Source organism: Lepisosteus oculatus, chromosome 5 (assembly GCF_040954835.1).
Source record: "Lepisosteus oculatus isolate fLepOcu1 chromosome 5, fLepOcu1.hap2, whole genome shotgun sequence".
Classification (NCBI taxonomy): domain Eukaryota; kingdom Metazoa; phylum Chordata; class Actinopteri; order Semionotiformes; family Lepisosteidae; genus Lepisosteus; species Lepisosteus oculatus.
The window spans coordinates 50,797,829-50,821,285 of NC_090700.1; the positions used below are offsets into that span (position 1 = coordinate 50,797,829).

A 23,457-nucleotide genomic window follows, 5' to 3' on the forward strand; every position below is an offset into this window, starting at 1 on the left:
TGCATCTTTTGTCATGATGCTGCTGCCCCAGCACAGCACAGTGTAGAAGATGGCCGCCGCCACCACTGATTCATAAAAAATGTGTAGCAGTGTTCCACACACACCAAAGGACCTGAGTCTCCTAAGAAAATGGAGTTGGCTCTGACCTTCCTTGTACAGGGCATCAGTGTTACCAGACCACTCCAGCTTATCATCCAGGTGTACCCCCAAGTACATGTAGGAATGTACGCCCTCTATGTCCTCACCCTGGATGGAAACAGGGTTCAGCGGAGACTTATTCCTTCGAAAGTCAAAGATCATTTCTTTGGTCTTGCTGGTGTTAAGCTGGAGATGGTTAAGATGACACCACTCCACAAAATTGGTAATCAAGCTCCTATATTCCTCCTCCCTCCCCTCTCTAATACACCCCACAATTGCAGAGTCATCTGAAAACTTCTGCAGATGACATGTCACAGAGTTGTACCTGAAGTCGTAGGTGTAAAAGGTGAACAGGAATGGAGCAAGGACAGTCCCCTGTGGAGCCCCAGTACTGCTAACAATCTGTTCAGACACACAGCTCTGTAGCCGTACATACTGTGGCCTGCAGGTCAGATAGTCTAGAATCCAGGACAGCAGGGGAGTGTCCACCTGCGCCGCCCTTAGCTTATCTCTCAGTAAAGGTGGATGGATGGTGTTAAAGGCACTGGAGAAGTCAAAGAACATAACTCTCACAATGCTCCGCGTCTTCTCCAGGTGAGAGTTAGCTCTGTGTAGCAGATAGATGACTGCATCCTCCACTCCCAGGTGTGACCGGTAGGCGAACTGCAGGGGGTCCAGTGCTGTACTCACCAGGGTTCTGAGGTGGTCCAGTACAAGCCTTTCCAGAGTTTTCATTAGGTGTGATGTAAGTGCCACTGGTCTGTAGTCATTCAAGACTTTAGGGTGCCCCTTTTTGGGTACTGGCACCAGGCAAGATGTCTTCCAGAGCATTGGAACCTTTTCTAATCTCAGGCTGAGGTTGAAGATGTACTGCAGCACTGAACCCAGTTGGTCCGCACAGATCTTTAGCACCCTGGAGCTGACACCGTCAGGACCCGCTGCCTTCCCTGCATGGAGTCTCCTCAACTCCCTTCTGACCTGGTCAGCTGTGATGGATAGGCCAAGGAGGGCAGGGGAAGATGGAGTAGGAGTAGGAGGGATCACATGATGGGGTGACTGAGGACATGAAGAGGGTGTCTGGGGTGAAGGCCTGTGAGGTGAATGGACTGTGGACCCTGCATCGAATCTGTTGAAGAAAAGATTCATCTCTTTGGCCCTCTCCAGGCCTCCATCACTCTGTTGGCCGCCGGACAACTTGTATCCGGAGATCTTCCTCATGCCATTCCACACTTCTCTCACATTAATCTCCCTGAACCTGTCCTCCATTTTCCTTCCATAAGTCACCTTGCTCTCCCTAACTCTCACCTTCAGCTCTTTCTGTGCTCGCTTCAGCTCCTCCTTGTCACCTGCCTCGAAAGCCCTCTTTTTCCTATTTAGGATGGCCTTCAGATCACTGGTGACCCAGGGTTTATTATTGGAGAAGCAGCGCACTTTTCTGGTGGGCACTGCACTGTACTGCATTGACCCTGGTGGGTCTGCATTGTACATTGTATGGGTCTGGTCTCATAACCGTCCCCCAAGACTGTCTACACTGTATGGGTGACAGGGCCTTTTCCTGTTATGCTCCCAAGTTCTGGAACTCTCTGCACAAGGATATCAGAGAGTCACCTTGTCTAAACTCCTTCAAATCCAGACTGAAAAACTTCTTCTTTTGAAGACCCTTTACTTAACTGGTTCCATTCTTCACCCCTCAGCTTTTCTTAGTACCACTATCCACGGTCTCCTCTGGTCTCCTATTGTAATTCTGTATTCTTTTTATTTATTGTTGTTGTCATTCTGTAAAGTGCTTTGAGAAGCCACCTTTAAAGGCACAACATAATAATAATAATAATAAAACTTTATTTATTATTATTATTATTATTATTATTATTATTATTATTATTATTATTATTATTATTATTATTATTATTATTATTATTATTATTGGTGTGCGTGTGAACAGACATGTTTGTGTCTGTGTTTGCCCTGCAATGGACTAGCATCCCATCCAGGATGTTCCCTGCCCTGTGTCCATTGCTTTCTGGGATTGACTCTGGCTCCTCTATGACTCTGTATTGAGCAAAACGGTTAGAAAATAGATGGATGGGTGGATGCATGAATGTCATGAAATGGGGTTTAAACAAGTGCAATCTTTACCTTTCAGGCTGAAAGTAGAACAAGAAGCAATTCACAAAGCACTGTTAACTGGTGATATCAAATGAAAGAAAAGAAATAAAAAGGACTGTTGAGGGATAAATAGCTTTCTAAAACTAATAATAAAATAAATAATAAAAGCCTAATGTCTATATTCAACCTTCTGAGGTTTAACATTCTTTGTTTGAGTTTTTTTCCTCTTAAAAATAATAACTAAAAAAAATTGATTAATTTTTAAGGTTATTGTTTTTTTTATCTTGATAATGAACTGCAAAATATGTACATGATGTCAATATAACTAAAGTAAAACATTTTAATACATACATACTGTACAAGGTCTACCATATTTAAAGAAAAATGTTTTATGTTGTACACCATCCAAATTCAGGGAAACAATCCCAAAAGCTTTTTTAACAGCGAATCTGCAGGTTTCAGCACACACACTTCTGTTGTCATCCAGATGAGTTACATGCAGAATTGAGATACTGAAGTTAATTAACAAGAAGTATTCAATTAATTTGAAATTCAACAATAATAGAATAGATTATGCATAATTATTTGTAAGAAATAATCACCATACTTGTTCATTATCTACACACTTAAATTTTGAATTAATACGCTTAATCCCCCCACTCACAACTATCAAATGCAATAAATAAAGAATGATCAAAATATAATCAGATATGCTTGCTATACTGTACTGTCTATGCTCCCTGCCTCAGTATAGTAAGGAATTGAGGTATCAATAAGTTAAGCAGTTGTAAAGTGTTTAGTTAGAGCTGCTGTTTGGTTATCCTCAACCAATTGACTGTTTCATGAGATATTGTTACTGTATAAGACGTTTAATTTGGCCCCTGATTCAATGTTTTTTGGATGGTAAAAGTAATATACACAGAACTGATGTACAGTAGCTATAAAAAGTAAAAACACAACCCCTGTCTATCTATACTAAATATAAAACCTATAGAAAGTGCACCCACTTTACAAATTGTCCTTTCCAAACATTAAAAAATATATGAAATACTTCATCTATGTACGTGACACTTCTAGTGTCTAGTAAAAATCACCTTTGAAAAAAGTTACTTCTTTTCAAAGCTACAACTGTCACAGTAACTTCAGCCATTTCAGTATTTCATTGCCATTGAGTACACTTTTATATCTGCTCTAAAAGTATTTCAGTGGTCTACAGTGGTGCAATTGTAAGCATTGCTACCTTGCAGTGCTCTGGCTCTGTGGTCAATTCTGGACATGGAGTGCTATTTGCGTGGAGCTTGTATGTTCTCTCCATGTTCACATGGGTTTCCTACGGGTGCTCCCATTTCCAAAAACATACTGGGAGGTTAATTGGCTTTTGGCAAAATTTACCATGTTATGAGTGCCTGCATGTTTTTGTCTGTGTGAACACTGCAATAGACTGGCATCCTGTCCAGGTTGTAGCCATGCACCCAATGCTTGCTGGGATAGGTTCTGGATTCCCCACGACCCTGAATTAGATGTAGTTAGAAAATGAATGAATGTATTTCAGTACTAAAGCCTGTTATATAAACTTTCTATTTTTAATATTTGGAAGACAGAGGGCACAAATGGAAACTGTGGAATTGCATTTAAAACCAAGAACAAGAGGTACAATACATCTCTACCCAGAGGTTTGTGGAAGTATGGAACAAGCTACTCAGACATACTACAACTCAGTCTGCTTAATGAGAAATGATTAATCTTTCACAGAAGCAGAGAAGTTATTACCATCAGTAAGTATAATGTCAAGGGTCCCAGATCAACCTCAGTTAGAGTATAATTCTTGGAGTTTCATGGAAACACATTACTCAGCAGTTTCTTCATGCACTAAGCAAAAGAGATCAGTACATACCTGTATTTCTAAAGCTCACACACTTCAATATAACTGCAGATCATTTTTATGTGGAGAATGCATGGCCTGTCTGTGGATGCATCGGTTTTCATTGGATGTTCCAGTTTCCTCCCACAGTCCAAAGACATGGTATTCAGATTAGATGGAATGTCTGTTCTCCTCTGTGTGTGCATTCTGCGGTGGACTGAAGTCCATTTCAGGATGTACAGTATCCTGCATTACATCCAGTGTCATCCAGGTCAGGCGCTGACTCAGTGTGACACTGTATTACACTAAAAGGTTATTAAAAATGAATGCATGAATGGATGAATTGGAGTAAGAAACCTTAATTTTCCTCTTCATAAAACCTTTAAAACCAGGCACATATTTCACCCCCCTCCATCCAAATTTTATTTTGTAATAGGAAATATTGTATTTCTTAAAACACTTCATTCGCTAATCAATTTTCCTTTTATTACACATGTTCATTTTCATTTTTGCTGAAAGATAACTTCCAAAAGACTCTTTAATGGTATGTAAAATATCTGGCTTTTTGTGGGGGGGTACTAAAATGAGATGCATGGCTGTAAGGCAATTAACATTGCGCTTTGTTCAGACTACAGGAAGGCACGCAACAGTAAAATATCATTGTCACTATCTATTTGGGGCCATTCTTGTGCACCATTAGACAGCCCACATCTGTTAGCTTTATTGAAAACATTCAAATAAGCATATTTTAATGTTCTTCATAAGAATCACACATAACGTTAACTGTGCAGGCAAAAGCATTCAATTTCATGCAACTAAATAATCTCATTTGTATTTGCCAAACATCTGGCAGTAATTTATTTTTACTATCAAAGACTTTTGGTGAACAATTTTATCTAAAAAAAAAGGGAAACAGACTTAATAAACAGTGAAAGTGGTCTTGTTCAGGCTGTTCCTTTAGGCAGGCACTCCCAACCCTAGTTTTGGAGACCAACACATCTGTTGTTGTTTTTGTTTTTTAAATAAGCTCCCAGTTATATAATTATACCCTCATGAGTTAATAGTAGTGTTAAATGTAGCTCTTTTTTAATTTACAAAATGCCAATTTTTCTTATACCCACTCAATTTTGGATTAGGTGTCACGGCTTAAATTTACATATCTGCAGACAAGTGTAGGTCAACTTCTCTGACCCATTCACCTTTGAGCCACTCATCTTTTAACAAGGCACAAACTCCATGGTGAAATGCACAGCACTGTACTGGACTCTCAGCACCATGCTCAAGGCTCAGCTCTGACTGAAGGGGAGGTGCATCCCTTACCATATGTTACAGTCTCTGTGTCGCTGAGAGAGGAAACAGCCTCGACTCGAACCCATGACCACAAAGCCCAGCTTGAACATAGGCAATTGCTTTCACCAGTTGAATCACTCAGTAGTCTTACTTTGAACTCTTTCATTATTTTCAGTTTCTAAACATGTTGGAGATTGACATTTAACAATAAGTATAGCTGTATATAGAATGCGAAACGTCCAATTTCTTGCAAAGCTTCTTATCAAGCAATTTGTTAATTAAATTAAGTTTTCAGTTAAGTATAGAGCTTGGCAAGAGCATAATCCAGTAAGTGTGCATGTCCTCAAAACTAGGATAGGAAAATCTGCATGATGACTTGTTTCTTTTTTCTCCATCTCAAAATACCCTATATTCCTTATCGTAACAGAATTTTAAGATAGGACCATATTTCAAAGCACTGCCAAAATTCCTTTAACTGAGATAGATATGCTTTTATGAATAAAAGTAACTAATTGTCTGGCTAACCAAATAATTTCTTTATTTTTAGTGTGTTTTTAGTGTTTTTTGTTTATGGCTTTGCAATGCTGTTTTCAAGTGCTGCTTTCACAGGATTTGTCTTCATATGCTATTTTGGGATGGCTCAGTTTTGATTTATCAGACCCAGAATAATTTAATTAATCAGATCCGAAACAGAAGTTTATTGAACTCAGGAAAACTCGGAATCTCCTTATTGCACATCAGCCTCTCGTGTCCTAATCTGGCTGTATGAGAGTTACAGGGTTCTCACTCACATTGAAACTATCACCCAGACAGCTGGAGGGCAGATTCAATACAGCATTTACTGTGAGTCCCAAGATAAGCAACACAGCACAAACAGTACATTAACTAGTGTCTTCCAGACCACATAACTCACCTTGCTTGTGCCTCTGGACATATTTTAAAGAAGTGCAGAGGCAAATTTGAGTGCCACAGAAATCCATGTTCATTATAGCATGTTCTTATTCATTCTACAGAGTACTGTGGTACTTAGTAGCACTCTAGTTTCAAAACCATGCAACTGTTGTGTTAGCAATTACACCTTCCAGCTAGCCTCATATTCCTCCTCTGTGCTCTTCTTTCTTCAGGGTTCGAATAACTCACTACACACTTCTAACCTCATAACTGCCTTGATCAGTGTTTGAAAGTGATAGCAAAAGTAATGTTTTGATAAATTTCACTCGCCCATTAAGTAATAAAAAGCCTGCAGTTGTTAGTAGAAAAGGCCAAGGATAAAGTCCATAACCATGCATATAATGGCTGACTGGGCCAGAGCTCGAACTAGTTTAATGACCAGTAAATGAATTAAAGAGCCCATGACCTCACCCCCCAACACAGATTGGATACCATTCCACCCCACAAGGATTACCTCCAGCAGTGCTTGTCCCCAGTTATACAGCTGGGGGTACTGGAATGACTTTGGTCAACTACAGTAGCTCACTCCAGGGAACAATAGCAGTATCTTCAATAGGGACTTGAATCAGTTACAAGTCCAGAAGCTTACCCACTGGCATGCATTTACCCTAGGTTGAAAATCCAAGATTTGATTAAAAAATGATTATCATTGTTTGTAAGCCAATATGACTGTGAGTATTAAAATGAGCTCTGTCTAGCCTGACCTTGGCATATAAGCATTATCAATTTAAGAAATACATTGTGGAAAAAAAATTAAATGGGCAAGACAGTGTGAATGTATGTTTTATTAATGCTGGTATTTAATAATGATTCAAATTAAATTGCCAATTAAGAAGTAGAAAAGATATGGCAGTATCTTCAATTTATCATATGTAATTCATTGTCAACGTTAACAAGCCAAGGAAAATAAACATCAAACCTTTACGTCTTTGAAGAGAGTAATGAGATGTTAAAATAAACCTTACTCAAACAGTGTATTGTAAGTGCTTTGTAAAGTAATAGCACTGAGCAGGAATAGCTAATGAACTAAGTTGAGTGCAAGAGAAAGTCTGAATACGCATGCAGGGTAGGGAGGTAATTGTACGCATCCAGAAAGTACAAATAAATTCAGCTATGTAGAAAAAGGGGACTTCACTGCTCAGAAACTTTAATTATCCTACACATGTTACATAGGGGGTTAAAATAGCAATCACTCAGTTAATTAGATAAATCAGTCAAGCAAGAGCTCTAAAAGCCAACGAGGTGTGTTCTTAGCAGACAAATGGAGTGGTATGGCTACAGACTAGTGAGGCAAGAGTGATTTGGATGTGAAGTCTTTGCTCTGGGCTTTCTTATATTACTAAGATCCTTACTATAGGCTATGAATAACATAGATTTTAGTTACGTGATTATCTTAATTCAGTTATGGAACATTAATACCTATATGGTGGAGTAGGAGTAACATACATCTTATTGTAATATTAAATAATTTAATAAATGAGAAAAAAGGCCTTTTAGACGACAAAATCTCGAAACAATCTCCTTCTTTATTTTATTTATGCTCTACAATATTACTCAAAGGTAACACAGTTTAGTCTAGCATTTCAGAGAGAGTGGTAAATGATGATTTAGCTGTGAAGAGTGCCGTTGATGAACACCTTAAACATTGGAATATATTAGAAAAAAAGGCTTCTGAACAGGCTGTAAATGTTTCATGTTAGGATTCTAGTCCATTATATGACACTGACGGTTTTGGCTTATGATAACTCAAAGCCATTTTGTGAAATTCTTTCTTGTAATACACTGCAGCCAACATACAATTGTGATAAGAGAAAAGCACCAAAACATACATTTAATACTAGTGTAATTTGGTAATGTGAATTCTGCAGTCATAGAAGTGCATACAGTATTTACCAAGAAAGCAAACTAAAAGTATTCTTTGTCTCATCAGTTGTTTCCAAAATGATGGTGTTACAATTGGTTTAATAAGGGAGACAAAAGTCATTGCTTTTCTTTTACATGTATTTATCATTGTTGTGTTTGTGTTTTTTAGGTCAACCTTTATACTTATCCGCAAGACTGTAACTTAGTGTTATTATCAGCAAGTTCAGCAAAAAAGCATCAGCTGTCAAATGACTTTAATCCCCATGACCTTCAATTGTGCTGTTTATGATACCCCCAAAGCCTTCTGGATAGTTGTTATTCTTTCAATGTTCAGAACAAGTACGCATAGCTTCCTGCTAAAAAGTGATGAGATCTGATTCAGGCTTGATTAGATCTGTACTGCAGAAAACACAGGCAAGCAACATCTTTAACAGGGACCTAGTGTCACAAACCTATTTTGTTCTACAATAATTCAGGAGACTACATCAAGGATTGAATTTCACTGCACAAAGCTGCACAAAAAGCCATTGTTTCAGTGAAGTATTTTTGTGTCTCATTTGGTGCAGTGCTCCTAATAGTCCCTGTTCTGGGAGGCTGTTGTCAGGTTGGTTGAGATTTAAGTGAAAATGAAATAGCAGCATCAGTTTGGACAACAAGCAGTGCCAGCTAAACACAGCAATAAAAATACACAACCAGGGACTGGAAAAGTGATTGAAAATTGAATGCTGGTAGATAAAACTCTTCCAAAAATGTATGTATACATCTGATACGCACACGTACATTCCTTCCAAGATTATCTACTGGGAAATTTCCCACAAGAAAACCTATTCATCCTGAATTTTCCTTTTAGTAATCTATGTGCCTTTTGCCTCTGCTGTGTTTACCACTTTCCTGAAGAAAGGATTTTGTTTTGAAGTTCAAAAAAGGTAGACAAAAAAGACATTTGATTGAGGTATCAAAGATATTAAAGGTCACTAGCAGTAAAAGGTTATCCCCAAAGTGATCCTGGTCAGCTGATATATAGGAGAATAGATAGTGTAAACCTTGCAAACTGTAATCTTCATATTTCTATATAGTAAACTGTACTGTATAAATGCCTACATAGGGATTTCTGCATGCACGGTATGTACTGTAAATCAAAAGTGAATGTACAGTAAATTAATTCTGCTTATTGTATCAAGTTCTAACAAATGTTTTAATTCTGGATAGAAGGGTGTTACAAACTTTTAAAAATCACTTATTATTTAGATGACAAACCTCTGCTTTTTATATGATTCTGTACAAATGTGCATTTTCTTTTATAAGGGTGTTCATTATTTATCTGATTAAAAATTGTAACAAATGATTAGATTAATTATGTTAGTGGTTACTCCTCGTAGGAGTAATGTTCGCAGGTTTATACGCACTTTACAAATGTCATGAAAATTACAGCAACAAAAAGAACTTTTATATGATTGTTTTTCTAAGGATACAGTAGGCACATGTAAGTCATGCTTTAGAAAATACTAAGAATACTAAGTTTCATATTTGATGTTCACTGAAATCCAAAAATATGAATAGCTAATCACAGACTTTTTTCTTTCTGAGTACACTCAGACAAAACTTAAATTTTGCATACTACTGTTTTGTAACAGGTCTCAAATCTCTCTCTCTCTCGGGCATATACAGTATATAGAAACACATGCAAAAATGTACCTATTGAAAGGACAGATATAAACCTTGTTTACCAAGTACTTCGGCCACCACTTTCATTAAATTCCTGTGACCTCTTCTGTTATCAAACACAGAGACAGGAACATTTTTTTCTTGCTATAGCTGTAGCTTTTTTCATTACATTCCCATCACCACTCTATTCATTCTAATCAGAGGGCATTCAATTACACCAGTAGTTTGACTGCTATTGGTCACTGAGAAAAAAGACAATTGGAGACAGGCTAAACAGTTTAGAAATGGCTTTGAAAGTAAAACACACTTGTACATGATGACCACTGGCATCCCAGAGGTCTTCAATCTGTAAATTGGTTGCTCTCTGTCCCTTTTTCTCTTCTGGGGTTCTGTGTAGCTGTGGGAGCTATTGGCTTGACTGCAAAATTAAGTTTATACAACACAGTACACTGGGAGCCAAGACATTTATTCACAGTAGTTTAACACCCTAGTGATTACTTCTAGTCACTTAGCAAATCACTATTAATATTTCTTACTTCAGAGCCAGAACCTCCTGTGCATATATTAAGTGGAACAGATGCAGTACACGTACAGACAGAAGGTATTGAAATTGTCTTTACAATAGTCAAGGTTTGTATGAGACTCTTTAGTATTCCCATTACCTTGCAAAAAGAGGACATTGTATCTAATTAGGCATCAAGTATTACATTTAGAAAATTCAAATATAATTTTATTACATCAAGAAGGTCTAAAGCTATTATTAAAAAAAACTGCTGGTGCTTACCACCTGAAAGAGGTTTAAAAGATATTCTTAAATGTTATAGGCTATACGCTTGCTGCATTACATAATCCTGTTACTGAATAGCCGAAAACAAAAATGAATTTGAACCTAACATTTCAAAGCATTGCAATCCTCCAAAAATCATCAACTGCTCTAAATGAGACACCTAGATAGACTTCTGTAATAATATATATACTCTGTATATTAATCATACAACAATTATAGAAACCATTATATATGTATTGGGTTGCATGCAAAGTATTGTGGGATTCTGTAGCACTGATTCAAATGTTGCTTCTTTTCTGTAAGACGCTACATGTTTTCAATTGTTTTGTATTGACAAAAGAAAAAAAAATGTGGTGGCAACAATAAGGAAAAAAAAATAGGGTTAACATAAGTGGTTACATTTTGTATAGTATACTGAATCCCACAGTGCCACCAGGTCTTCAGGGAAAGGTACTGCGATCATCTTCAAGGGATAAGCAAATGCTTCAGGCAACTTTAACTGTAAGCAAGAAAAAAGGTAGACTTAACCTATTTGGCTCACATCACAGACAAACACTAAATATGTCATAAAGCTTATTTTTTTATTATTTTCTTCAATTGCAAAAATTAGTTTGTTTTTTTTCTGGAAAGAAAAAAACAAGAACATTGTTTGAATTTATGATAATACCCTTTATACACGCATAGGTTTTTAATATCCGCTTTCATCTTCATCTAAATATGGGCTGTCTTTACACACCATGCTACTACTATATACACAGTTCCTCAGTGTTGTGTTTATCCCACTTGGTCTGAGTGATCCCTTTCATTAGGAAATGATAGAATACATCGTCTGAATCCTTACAGTAAACCCTTAAAATGAACTATTGCTTCCCTTTCAATCATCCCTAACACTTATTATATATGTCTAAATAATTAAAAGGCATTTGTGTTTTCACGGGGTGCTTTTGGATTTATAAACCCTAAAATTAATCCTGAATGGAATTGTCTTCTGAGATCTTTTAGAGTGTGTAGTCTGGATTACAGATTATTACTTTTGTATTTCATTTTGAATCCTTATCATTTTGTGCAATCTTTAAGTAGTTGGCTGAACAAGCCAAATGGTGTCCTACATATCTCATTTGGGTATAATTTCAGACAGGGAGACTGGTACACAAGAGAAGATGTTCTGAGAATCGCCTCACTGTTGAAAGAAACCCATAAATAATCATTTCAACATTTAATCTGGTCGAAGATAAATTGTATAACATGGGAAGGACAGAAATAATAATCCTTTGTAACGAAAATGTACAGTATGTATTAATAAATGCAAGTGTAATTAAGGGATGTATTTTAAAAAAATGCTTTATCACAGCTGTAGTTATGTAAGGTACATATAATACAATATTCCATTGCTCTTCTGATTTGCAGACTGTGTTGTTCCTTTCAATATAAAAAAAAGTATTTAAATTGAAAAAAAATTGAGAAATCCTTTTCCACTTGGCTGAACATGACATGAATAATTGTTCCCGTCGCATTGGAGTTGTTGCGTTTCTTGAATCCAATTTATTCAATACTATGTATCTTTAACACTCGTAAAAACTCGAACACAAGTGAAATAATAATGATGATGGCGTTGATAATAATTCATGAAGTACATCCCTTTTTCCAATTCCTCCTGCCTCCTCCCTCCCTCCACCCTCTCAGTTGAACAAGCCGCCGGAGCAGGCAGACAGAATAACCTTGCGAGTGGCTCTGTGCAACACAGACTGGGGCAGACTAAGGGATCTGCGTGGATGTGTGGGAATGTGTAGGAGTGTGTCTGCCCTCTCTCCCGAATAAAGCCAAGGCAACAGCCAGTACAGCGAAGTCCGTCTTGACAGGGCACCTGACCGCAAGCAGCTCTGTCTTTACCTAACGGAAGAATGATAAGACAGACTGGCGGTGCCTGCTGTCTGTTGTAAGCTGCTTTAGGCACCGTATTCAGCCGGAATTTGAGAACAGAAAAACACCTAAACAGCAATCTGCGCTATAAAGCTATGGACTTGAAGTAGTGGATCTCAATTCGTCTTTCTGCACTGGGAGTAGCCGTTGGGCGAGTTGCGTGAGGATGCTTGAAAGCAGCTGTAGGTGAGTAAGTGCTAATGGCAAGCCAGCGGCTTCAATTACAGTAGCAGTATGATTTTAAGAGCGAATTTTACCTAATGCATCTATGTCAGCTGGTGTGTTCAAATGTTCCCTTAAACAAACTGGATAACCACGGAATGAAACTGTGTAAGATGATGGAATTGTTTCCTTTTCAAAAGGACAGCCGCAGAGTGCGTTTTGAAGTAGAGCACGCTAGAAAAGGGATCTATTCAGATTCGTCTTCTGGACGTCTGCGGTAGTATTTCTGTACAGAGAACTAACAAACGAAACCCGGTTGCACTCCAGCCGAGTGTCGTAATGAAGTTTATTTTTACTGTATATATTGTATGAACGATACGATATTATGTTCGTTTGGCAAGCGTGTGAAATTCCGTATGCTGCAATGGATTTGAAGACCGGGTTATTACAGTGCTGGAAAGAAAGTCATAGACAACACAGGCTCAAGTAGATGCGTTTGCATTTCTGTGTATCCGCGCGCCATCTTCAGGTAAAAATACTGAAATGGTAATTACATGTTATTTTTCTTTCAAATTAAATATAGGTATTCAGGATCTATTGTCTCCCTGTATATCTGTATATCTTAGTTCAAAATAATAATAATTGGAAATTACGCTGCATGCCCTTTTGTAATATTTTATATTGTCTATAAGATTTAATTATTTTTATGGGGACAATGTTTTTCATGTATTGGAGCCAGTATCATAACTTACCATACTAATCTATATTAACAATTTTTCTTTTATCTTGTGTTTTTTTTCCTTTCCTCTTATTACAGTATGCCATCAGTCCAACAATAATTACCATTGTATCATATTCCCAGTCTATTTTTATATCCTTTCAGTTTTCCCAAAAGACCTGCCACTACCCACAAATGATAAACGTCAAAGAAAGGAAACATAAAAATGGGAAAAAATCCTCTTTGGAGGTAATTATTTGGTCGGGATTTTGCAAGAAGAGTTTGACATTGCAGCAAAAATAAGATAAGCAAATAGAACAGCCCTGGAAGTTTTTTTTTCCCTTTTAACTGCTCATGTGTAAGCCGTAGACTGAAATAAAGTGTGTGTATATTCAACATCTGTTCAGTTATCATTGAACACCTCCGACCTGTTTGTCCAGCAGCTACAAGGGGCATTCTTATTATAGTCTTAATTGTAGCCTTGAGCTAATATACTGATTTTTATTAATCCTTTAGAAAAAACCCACTCTACAATATATTAAGTAATATACTGTACTTATAGTATTTCAACAAATGTTTATATCTTGCTTTTTTCTCTAGTCTAGATGGGTAGGTGATTATTAGCTGAAGCCTATAGTTATAAATTCTGATACTGATTGTGTAGATTTATTAAGTAGAATTCGTGATTGGATGTTCATTTTTGTAAAAATATAATATGAAAAATGTGTATAGAGAAAAAACACATTATACAGTACATTGTTGTTTCTTTTTTCCTGTCTGTTCCAATCAGAATTCAAAGCTCCTCATTACATCTGTCATTGACAATGTTAGGCTAGACCTATTTTTTCCAATTTTTAATTTAAACTCTCATTGTTTTTACTGTGTTTTATTATGTCTTTAGATTTGTATTTATCTAAAAATTATATTCCCTTTTCCATTCCACAAAATTAATTGAGCCCCTTTTCTTAACCTAAAAATACTCTGCTGGGTGCAGCTAGAACAGCAGAGATATACTCTAAATGCATCCATCTAACAATAGTACCGCTATTATTAAAACAAATCTTTTGGTAGGTTGTTTTTTAGATGAGACATGTATATGTCTCTCCCCACCTATTATATCGCATATTGTATTTTTCTTAAAGTCTGAAGATTATTTTGAAGAAAGTAGTGCATGCAATTAGGTATATCCCCTGTATCTGGATAACATTCCATCATACAATGGAACACAGCAGAATGTCACATTGTAACTACCCAGTCCATTGTAATAAAAAGAGGGATATTATTTACATTCCAGTGAAAGAAGTGCATCGCTGTCACATTTTTCATGAAGTCTTAGATGTTTCCATAGTTCCCTATGAGATTGTATTCAACTTACATTCTCGACAAACAACAAATCCACTATAAAAGCTTCCTTTGTAATGCAGACAGTGAGCCACGCCTATTTTTGACCATTAATCAAAAGTCGCAGTCTTTCAAGGTAGACTGTGATGCCGTTGTAATAATAATTATTCTTTGCTTTACAATTACATTTCTTTGCTGTATAGTACTTTGGTATTTCATGCAAATTCAAAAGCACCGAAGCTTACTAAATGCCCAAGGTGAGCAGTTACTAAAAGCGCACTCAGATTGACAATATTTTACAGGCACAAAGACATACTATTTATTATGGCCAGCAGTTACCTATCCACTTATATAAAAAGCAAGAATTCTTAATTTTAATATGTAAGAGTTCATCAAATATGGAGATACACACAGTATAATGAGTTAAAGTGAAGATGACTTTGTAATTTTTGCAATGTTGATGTGACAGTAAACACTGAGACGTTCTTTTAGTTCAGTTTTATGATCCTGATTTGGTCCTTTACAAAAAAAGCTGACATTCCTACTTCTATTTAGAGAACCATTTTATTGTCTGTAAAATTTTTATCGAACATGGCACTTGGCTTGCCCATAATAGGTTCTTATGTACATTAACTACTAAGTCCTAAATTGTTTGTTCATTTGAAGCAGAAATAGCAGTGGGTTTGTATGTTTTATGTTTTTCTGTTGGCTGGATTATGTATGTCTCCATGTGGAGTGCTTTTTTATATAGTCTTAGTCAATGTAGTTCTACTGGCTTCTAATTTCAGCTAATTCTTATATACTAGAGGTTGGCCTGTAAGTGGAACTACTACAAAGATATTTCTTTACCTAACCTTGAAAGAAAGCTGTTCAGCAACTGATGAGTGACCTAGGCCTAAGGAAAGAGAATTCCTGTTGTATAAGAGCAATTTAAGAAAAAGTGTTTACATTTTAGTGTGGAACATTGTGTTCACTGCTGTGTGTTCCAGCCTACAACAAAAGATGTCCACCAAGATGTAGGTCTTATTCTCAAAAATGGTTACAATAGAATTATTTATTGATTTAGCTATTACGGATTATGTCACTCCAATTCCAAATCGGTTATATATTGTCACACCATGTTTGAGAAAAATAGAACAGCTTACCATATTAATCTTTAATTGAAATGCATTGCCAGGCTCCAGAGGTAAGGGCTTAGAGAATAACTATTATTTCCCTCCATTAGTTTTGCTTAGGTGCTTAAATAAGAATGGCAATCTGTCAAGAGAGAAAATCATTTTCAGCCAAATTGTAAAGCAGTCCTGTTTTTCATGTACAGTTATTTGCACATCTTTTTTCTGCAGTATCTATTTTTACATTCTGGAGCATGTGGAGACTCCAAGCTCAAGTGTGTGTGAGAAGAGCACCCTTTCAGCTTGCCAAGAGTTTCAACGGATCTATAGTCTTCCCATACTCAGTAGTTTTTTTCCTTTTGCAATCAATTGAATTACCAACCGAGCTATTCTGAGCAGCACAGGACCATCGGTGGAAAGAGAATGTTTGCTTTATATAATCCAAAGCTTTTGAATGTGATTGTTGTTAAGACTTTATCTTCCTCCGGTGGAAGTTCTTCTATTTTTTGTTGTTCTTAATATATAGAGAAAGTCTAATTCCTGTGTTGTATTGATGAGATATAGACAATAGTCCACCACATAATGTTTAAAAATGAATATGATAAGAACCAAATGGCTCCTGCATTGGATGTGGGTGGTTTTGTTGAAACACAAAATGCAGGTAAGAAAAACTTGAAATCTTGTATTTATAATACCCTAATGAGCTGGTGATGGTCAGGTGTTGGAATATTGTTTTTCTCTCAGCGGAACTCCATTTCTAATGGATACAGCAGTATCCACATATGCTGTATCTGTATTTCCAATTTTGTAATACTGTACATATCTTTTGGAATATTAGCTGTAAATAGTTTTTGCTGTTACTGGTGCTTTCAACTCAAAGATTTGAAAGTCTCCTGTGTAGCTCATTGATAAAACTATGCTATTCGTAGTTAGCCAGTTGTTTAAAGCATTCATTCAGTATCTTCATCTTAATCACTTAATGCTAAATGGAGTTTTTAATGAAAGTGAGGGAGGGATGTAAGGAGCCAAGTCTCCCTCATCTCTGCTAGTCTGAATTAGAATTCTCCAAGATGCCATTTCCAGGAAAGCTATAAATACCACAGTAATCTCCTCTCTCTTCCCAGCATTCATCTTTACGCATCCTTCCTTTACCCCATCCCCAATTTGCAACTACAGTACCCCTTTGTTTACTCCTCACTCTGTATGGAGGGATTAATTTTCTCATCCTACAACCAGGCTGACCCTCAACTCAGTGGTTAAGCCAACACTTCCCAGCCCCATCTTCTCCGTAACCATTTTGTTTTCACAGTTTTCTTTTCAAATTGGCAGAGAATAAATTGCTCTATCTCTCAGAACTCCCTTGACCAGTTCTGATTGGTTCTTATAGTTCTGATCAGTACGAATAACCTAGATATAATATAAAAATATTTTGAACTCAGTATATTAATGGTTTTATCTATCAGGTCACAGAATATCACGAGAGTCACGTGGTTTGATCTGGAATTCAGAACTGTAATATGGATTTTCTGGAACATTAAAAAAATGTGTTTTGCCTACATAAAGTTCAAAGATGTGTAACAATAGTAATTGGTGCATACATATTTTTGTGTTTTTTTTGTGTGAATAATGAGGTTCTTTTTAAAGCAAGAATTTGAGGGTTTGAATCCAAACACTCTGGAAACAGGAAGAATGAAATGAGTGAGAATCACTTAAGTAAATGATGATGGTACCAGTTATATTCTTCTACATAATAACATTAAAATGTTTAAATACAAGAGAAGGCTATTTGGTCCATTTAGCTCATTAGATTGCTAGGAGCTAAGTGATTTGAAAATCTCATCCAGTCTTTTCTTAAAAGAACCCAGAGTACTAGCTTTGAGAAAATTGCCAGGTAGCTTGTTCTGGCTTCACATACATTTCTGTGCAAAAACTACCTATTTTTCTTATTTCAAAATGCACTTCTCCTTAGTGTCCACTTGAACATTGTGGTTCATGTTTCAAAGTTTGTTGATATCCAGTGCATTGACTGTTTTAAAGCCCTGTAGAGTGTTGAATACTTGAGTTGGATCCCTTAGTAGTCTTCTTTGTTCTAGACTGTCAGTGTACATTCCTTTATGCATCCTGGGAGTATGTCTGGTACTTTATTTCTTCTCTAGCCAATATCTTCCAAAAGAGATCTTACTACGTGCATTGTACAAATTTAACATAACATCCCAACAGCCATATCACCCTGCAACTCACAACTGGCAACCCATTGAAGCTAAGCAGGTGTGAGGCTGGTCAGTACCTGGATAGGAGACCTCCTGGGGAAAAAACTAAGGTTGCTGCTGGAAGAGGTGTTAGTGGGGCCAGCAGGGGGCGCTCACCCTGCGGTCCATGTGGGTCCTAATGCCCCAGTAAAGTGACGGGGACACTGTACTGTAAACAGGCGCCGTCCTTCGGATGAGAAGTAAAACCGAGGTCCTGACTCTCTGTGGTCATTAAAAAATATCCCAGGGCGTTTCTCGAAAAGAGTAGGGGTGTAACCCAGAATTTCCCATTGGCCCTTACCAATCATGGCCTCCTAATAATCCTCCTCTATGAATTGGCTTCATTACTCTGTTCTCCTCCCCACTGACAGCTGATGTGTGGTGAGTGTTCTGGCGCACTATGGCTGCCGTCGCATCATCCAGGTGGATGCTGCACATTGGTGGTGGTGGAGGGGAGTCCCCATTACCTGTAAAGCGCTTTGAGTGGAGTGTCCAGAAAAGCACTATATAAGTGTAAGCAATTATTATTATAATCCCTTGATTCACATTAAGTGCCTCCAACTATATTGTAAATTCTAACATAATGTTTGCCTTTTTATTTCCTCCTCACATTTTTATAGTTGTAAATTGTGCCTATATATTTCTTAAGCAGTGTATTCAAACTCATTGTTTCTCATCTTAGAGTGATAGTTCATACTTTTGCTAACTGCATCTAAAACTTAACATGACATTTTTATTTAAAGTGCTTCTGGTATCTATTACACTTCTGTTTCTTCAATGCTAATATAGTTTAATAGAGAACTGTGTTATTCTTCCTTAAGCATATTGCTGAATGAAATATTGAATACATCAGCCATTCTTCATTTGTCATTAATAACGTCACCATTGTTATCCATTAGACTATTTCATCCTTTCCTGTTCTTTTGCTGTAATACTGTAAAAAACTTGATCTCTTTTGTTGTACTACTAACATCATAACATAACATCACTTTATAAGCCCTATACAATTTCTTGCATTAGGAATTCTTCTTTTCGCATACCCGAGCTGGCTCTCCATGAGACACAGACACACAGACAGGGAGAGAAGCTTGGTGTCAGAGCACAGGGTACCCCTACTTACCCCTTCCATACCCCTACTTATTTTATCAATGAAGTTCTATGTCCATTGGAGAGTTGAATTTCAGTGCATATGTTTCAGCATATGCATCTGCTCCTAAGCTCATGATTTATGATAAAGGATTTAGTATTGTGCCATCCATTCAATGATTTTAGTGTCCCCATTTCTGCTAACCAATGTGGTCTTGGAAAATACCCATTTTCCTATGTGAAACCTACAGAAAATAAAGATGACTAAACTTTAAGACCTTTTATGATTTAAGACCTTTGACTACAATATACAGGCTGTGGCAGAGAAAATGTTTTCTGAATTGAGTTGTGGTTTTGCTGTGGTCAGAGTTCAAGGGTTGGCAAGTTTTGGTTATGCTGAGTAATCACCCCATGGCCTTCTATTTCTGATAACTGTATTCCTGACTACAGCTCCCTGAAGGATGACAGATTGCAACTTGAATGCTCCTTCTGTGCTGAGCTGAAAGGCAGCACACCTCATTGCAAGCAGTGATGATTGACAAGTATATCACAGCAGCGTTGAAGACCCATGAATTAGGTTCCAGGAAGTATTTTATTGATATCCCACAAAGGGATACTCTGAGTCCCTCCTTTTGTTTAGCTTTCACTATTCTGCAATTGTGAATGTGGTTGCTGTTACTGATTAGAGGCTGTCAGCATTTTCTCCCATACTTTTAGTTAAAATCAGTGGCTGGTTATTTATTGGATTTTTTCTGTTAAATCTGTTTTGTGTACAGACAATCTAAAAACAAACAAGAGCCTTTATACTGTATGAGCACTTGTTTTAGAGTATTTTAAAATAGATTTCACTGAAGGAAACAAAGAGGTCAGGTAGTGTTTTTATTATTTAATCTCCTGAAATGAAGATTTTTTTTACTTAAAAAATAAAACAATTCAGAATGCTTATAATGGGATAGCAGTTGTACAGCTTTACAAGAGGACGAAATGACAGCAGAATCCTGGGTATATAGCTGTTATGTCTCTTTAAACAAAGCTCATCATAGCATTCTTTATTAACTTGATTTTATTCATAAAATAGAGCTCATGAGATTACCTGAACTTTAAAAAAGATTAAATTAAAGCCCCAGTGTAGTCTTCACAAAACATTCATTCATGCCTATTAATTAAAGATTCATAATCAATGCTCTTTTTGGAGGCTTAAATTTATTTTTAAGGAAATATCTGTAAAGCATGTGCTTTGCACTAATTATACTTTTAAATTAAAGTACCTACTGCTATTTAAGAAATAAAAAAATATTTTTCTGGTTCTAATTTCTAATAACCCATTTTTATTTTTTTCACTCGTCAGAATGAGTTTAGTATTTTACCTAAATTTGGAATCATTAATTGGTTTTTAGTACTGTACATCTAAACTATGCATGTCTCCTCTGAAAAACATGCATTCCAGACTTATAACCTCTATTCTTTAATGCTGTCTGAACAGGAAAGAGGAACATTGTACTAGTACAGGAATGCTTTGCACCACTGTACAAATGTGGATTTCTAGATTTGGTTAAATGTTTCAAACAAAGGATTGGGAAACCCTTGAAAATTACAATGTAACATTGACATCATTCACTACAAACTTTGCTTCTGTTTCAGTCTTTGCAGATGCCAATTATTGTTGAAAATGTATTCAGTGTGTTAAAGGGCAACTTAAGAAGAAACAAAAAAAACATGATTTGTATCAGGGAAATTAAATCACGTAGAACTGCAGAATGCTGCATGTAAAATAATCAGTTGAAAGGTAAAACAATAAAATGTTCTGTTCATGGTGAAAAAGAGAGTGATTAATAGAATGTGGACATTTTAGATGATTCATACTGCATCTATCAGCCTTAGAAACAGTAATGGAGGAAACAATATGAAAAATAAAAATAAAAATAATAGGCAATCTCTTGCACAGAACAAAATTCAATTTTTAACTCCCAGTGCTACATTGAAACATTTAACAACTCATTTAATCCAAGAAAACAATTTGTACTGTTTTAGCTTGTGTTAAAAAGCAACCAGTGTTAATGTCCATTATCACATTAGAATACATTAAAGACGTGGACTGTTTAAATCTACTGCTGCTACTCCTGGATAATGGGGTCCAATGTTTGAATTGCTGCTATTCCGATTACTATATTATTTAGAATGAGCCTCAAGCCTCTAGTTCTTCTGAATTTAGTGGATCTTTTATATTTTTAATTATTTGAAACTACTTTGCAGACTACTGAAGTTGTTTGTGTTTTGACATGATATCACTTTTAATGCACAAAGTAAAATATGGAGCTTTTAAGATCACTATAGAATTTATTTTAAATAATTATTTTGCAGGTATTCTGTACATTCAAGTTGAATCACAAAATCAGTCTTTGTTTTTATACTCTTCTTCTTCATATTATGATGATGTTAATCCTTTAACCAAAGTGTACCTTTCTGTTACTGGCAAAAAGTGTATATTTTATTATGCAGCAAAGGAACAAGTAATAGGTTTATTCCATACTGAAAAAAAGAAGAAAGAGAACAACGTTTCGACCTTGGGGCCTTCTTCAGGTGTGAGCTCACACCTGAAGAAGGCTCCACGGCCGAAACGTTGTGTTCTCTTTCTTCTTTTTTTCAGCATGGAATAAACCTATTACTTGTTCCTTTGCAGCCTACGCATGCTGACACAGCTACCCACCTGAACTACTATATTTTATTATGTTTAGTGTTATGGTTCTTCTAGCTACATTTCTATTTTACTTTGTGACTGAACTAGAAGTTAAAATAGCCCCACAACAATTTAGAGTAAACCATTATTGTTGTGCAAAAAAAAATTATTCCTTTGGCATTTAAAGTATTCTATATTTAATATTATGTGTATTTGTGTATAATACAAAGATTTTACATAGATTAAATTAATGAATATCATTAATTAAATATTCAGGTACCATCAAGATAAAGTAAACTTCAGCCAATTGTCCAAAATAAACACTGGAATTAAAATTTAAGTTGTAGCACTATCAAATATGGGTACATTTCTCCTTGCATTAATGAAAAATTAACCAATACAGACCTTCATTTTTTGTTATGTATCTACAATGTTATGAAAATGAATATAAATTTGCTCTTTCCATTTCACAACAGGGGATCGTCTGCAAAGACTTCTGATTACACCTAAAAAAGGCAAAATTAGAGTCTGCTTTAGATGGTTTAATTCCCTTCAGCTTTGTGAAAAAGCGAGAGCTAAACAATATTCACTCCTATGTTCTGGTGACTACATTCTCTTACAGCACAGAATAAACCTGAATGCTCTTCATTTTTAATGTACTGTACAATTTATTATTGTTTGTTGGATTTGGCTGTCAAAATCCAATGTTAGTTAAAAAAGATGCAAAATATTACAAAATATCCACAAATTGCAATATATAACAGTTGGCTGTGTGGAAACTTAGCTTGTGTTTTTTGTGCTGCATATCCTAATATATGGCCCATAAGAGTGCTTATGTGTATGTTTATAGGATAAGGCTGTCTCTTTTGTCATAGTTAATACTATCTCTTTTGGCATGTTATATTGTGCAAAACAAACATCTTTAAACTTAAACTTAAACGTAAAAGTAAGATGTGTGTTTCGTATCACGGAGGCCGTGTTTGGAAGCTGCTGTTAGTTACTAACCAATAATCAAAATTTGATTATTCAAGAATGAAAGCTTTGGAGGTTTGGTGAAGGCATATTTAGTTTTCCCATGGCAAGGGATACAAGTGGCATCCTTAGAGCACTGTACACACAGCAATATATCTGAGGCTTTGCTACCTTTCACCTGGAGACCTCCCCTGTCACCTGCACACTAAATTATTCAAAATGTTTTCAAAAATGATCAGAAGGAAAAACTGAAATATGTCTTCTTTAGGCTTCCAATATTTTTGTTTTTATTAGTATTAGTCATACAGCAGAGTGAAATAAAACAACTACTGTATGAATTCTAATAGCAAAACTAAGTTCTAATGAGAACATTTAACATTTGAGTAGTTAACATTTAAAGTTTTATGATACCGTTCAGCATCCTTTTAAAAATAACACAAAGCACACTAGCTATGTTGTCCAAAATGCTGAATATGAATAACTAATAGAGTACTTTCCACTCAGACTAGTCACTTGAGTTGAAATGCAACGAAAATTAATCATAGAATGTATTATTGTA

General features: G+C 36.2%; 1 protein-coding gene across 6 annotated transcripts in view; it reads left to right on the forward strand.

Moving 5' to 3' along the window:
* The window catches only part of lingo1a (leucine rich repeat and Ig domain containing 1a), a 489,573-nt gene that overhangs the window by 438,805 nt on the left and 27,311 nt on the right, over window positions 1–23,457 (forward strand). Inside the window, exon 1 of one of the 6 annotated variants that reach the window (XM_015343761.2) lies at window positions 12,359–12,767. The exons of the other annotated variants lie outside the window; for them this stretch is intronic. The gene's annotated coding sequence lies outside the window, so the exon portion shown is untranslated. Of the gene's footprint in view, window positions 1–12,358; window positions 12,768–23,457 lie in introns of those variants that run through there. 6 annotated transcript variants of the gene reach the window in all.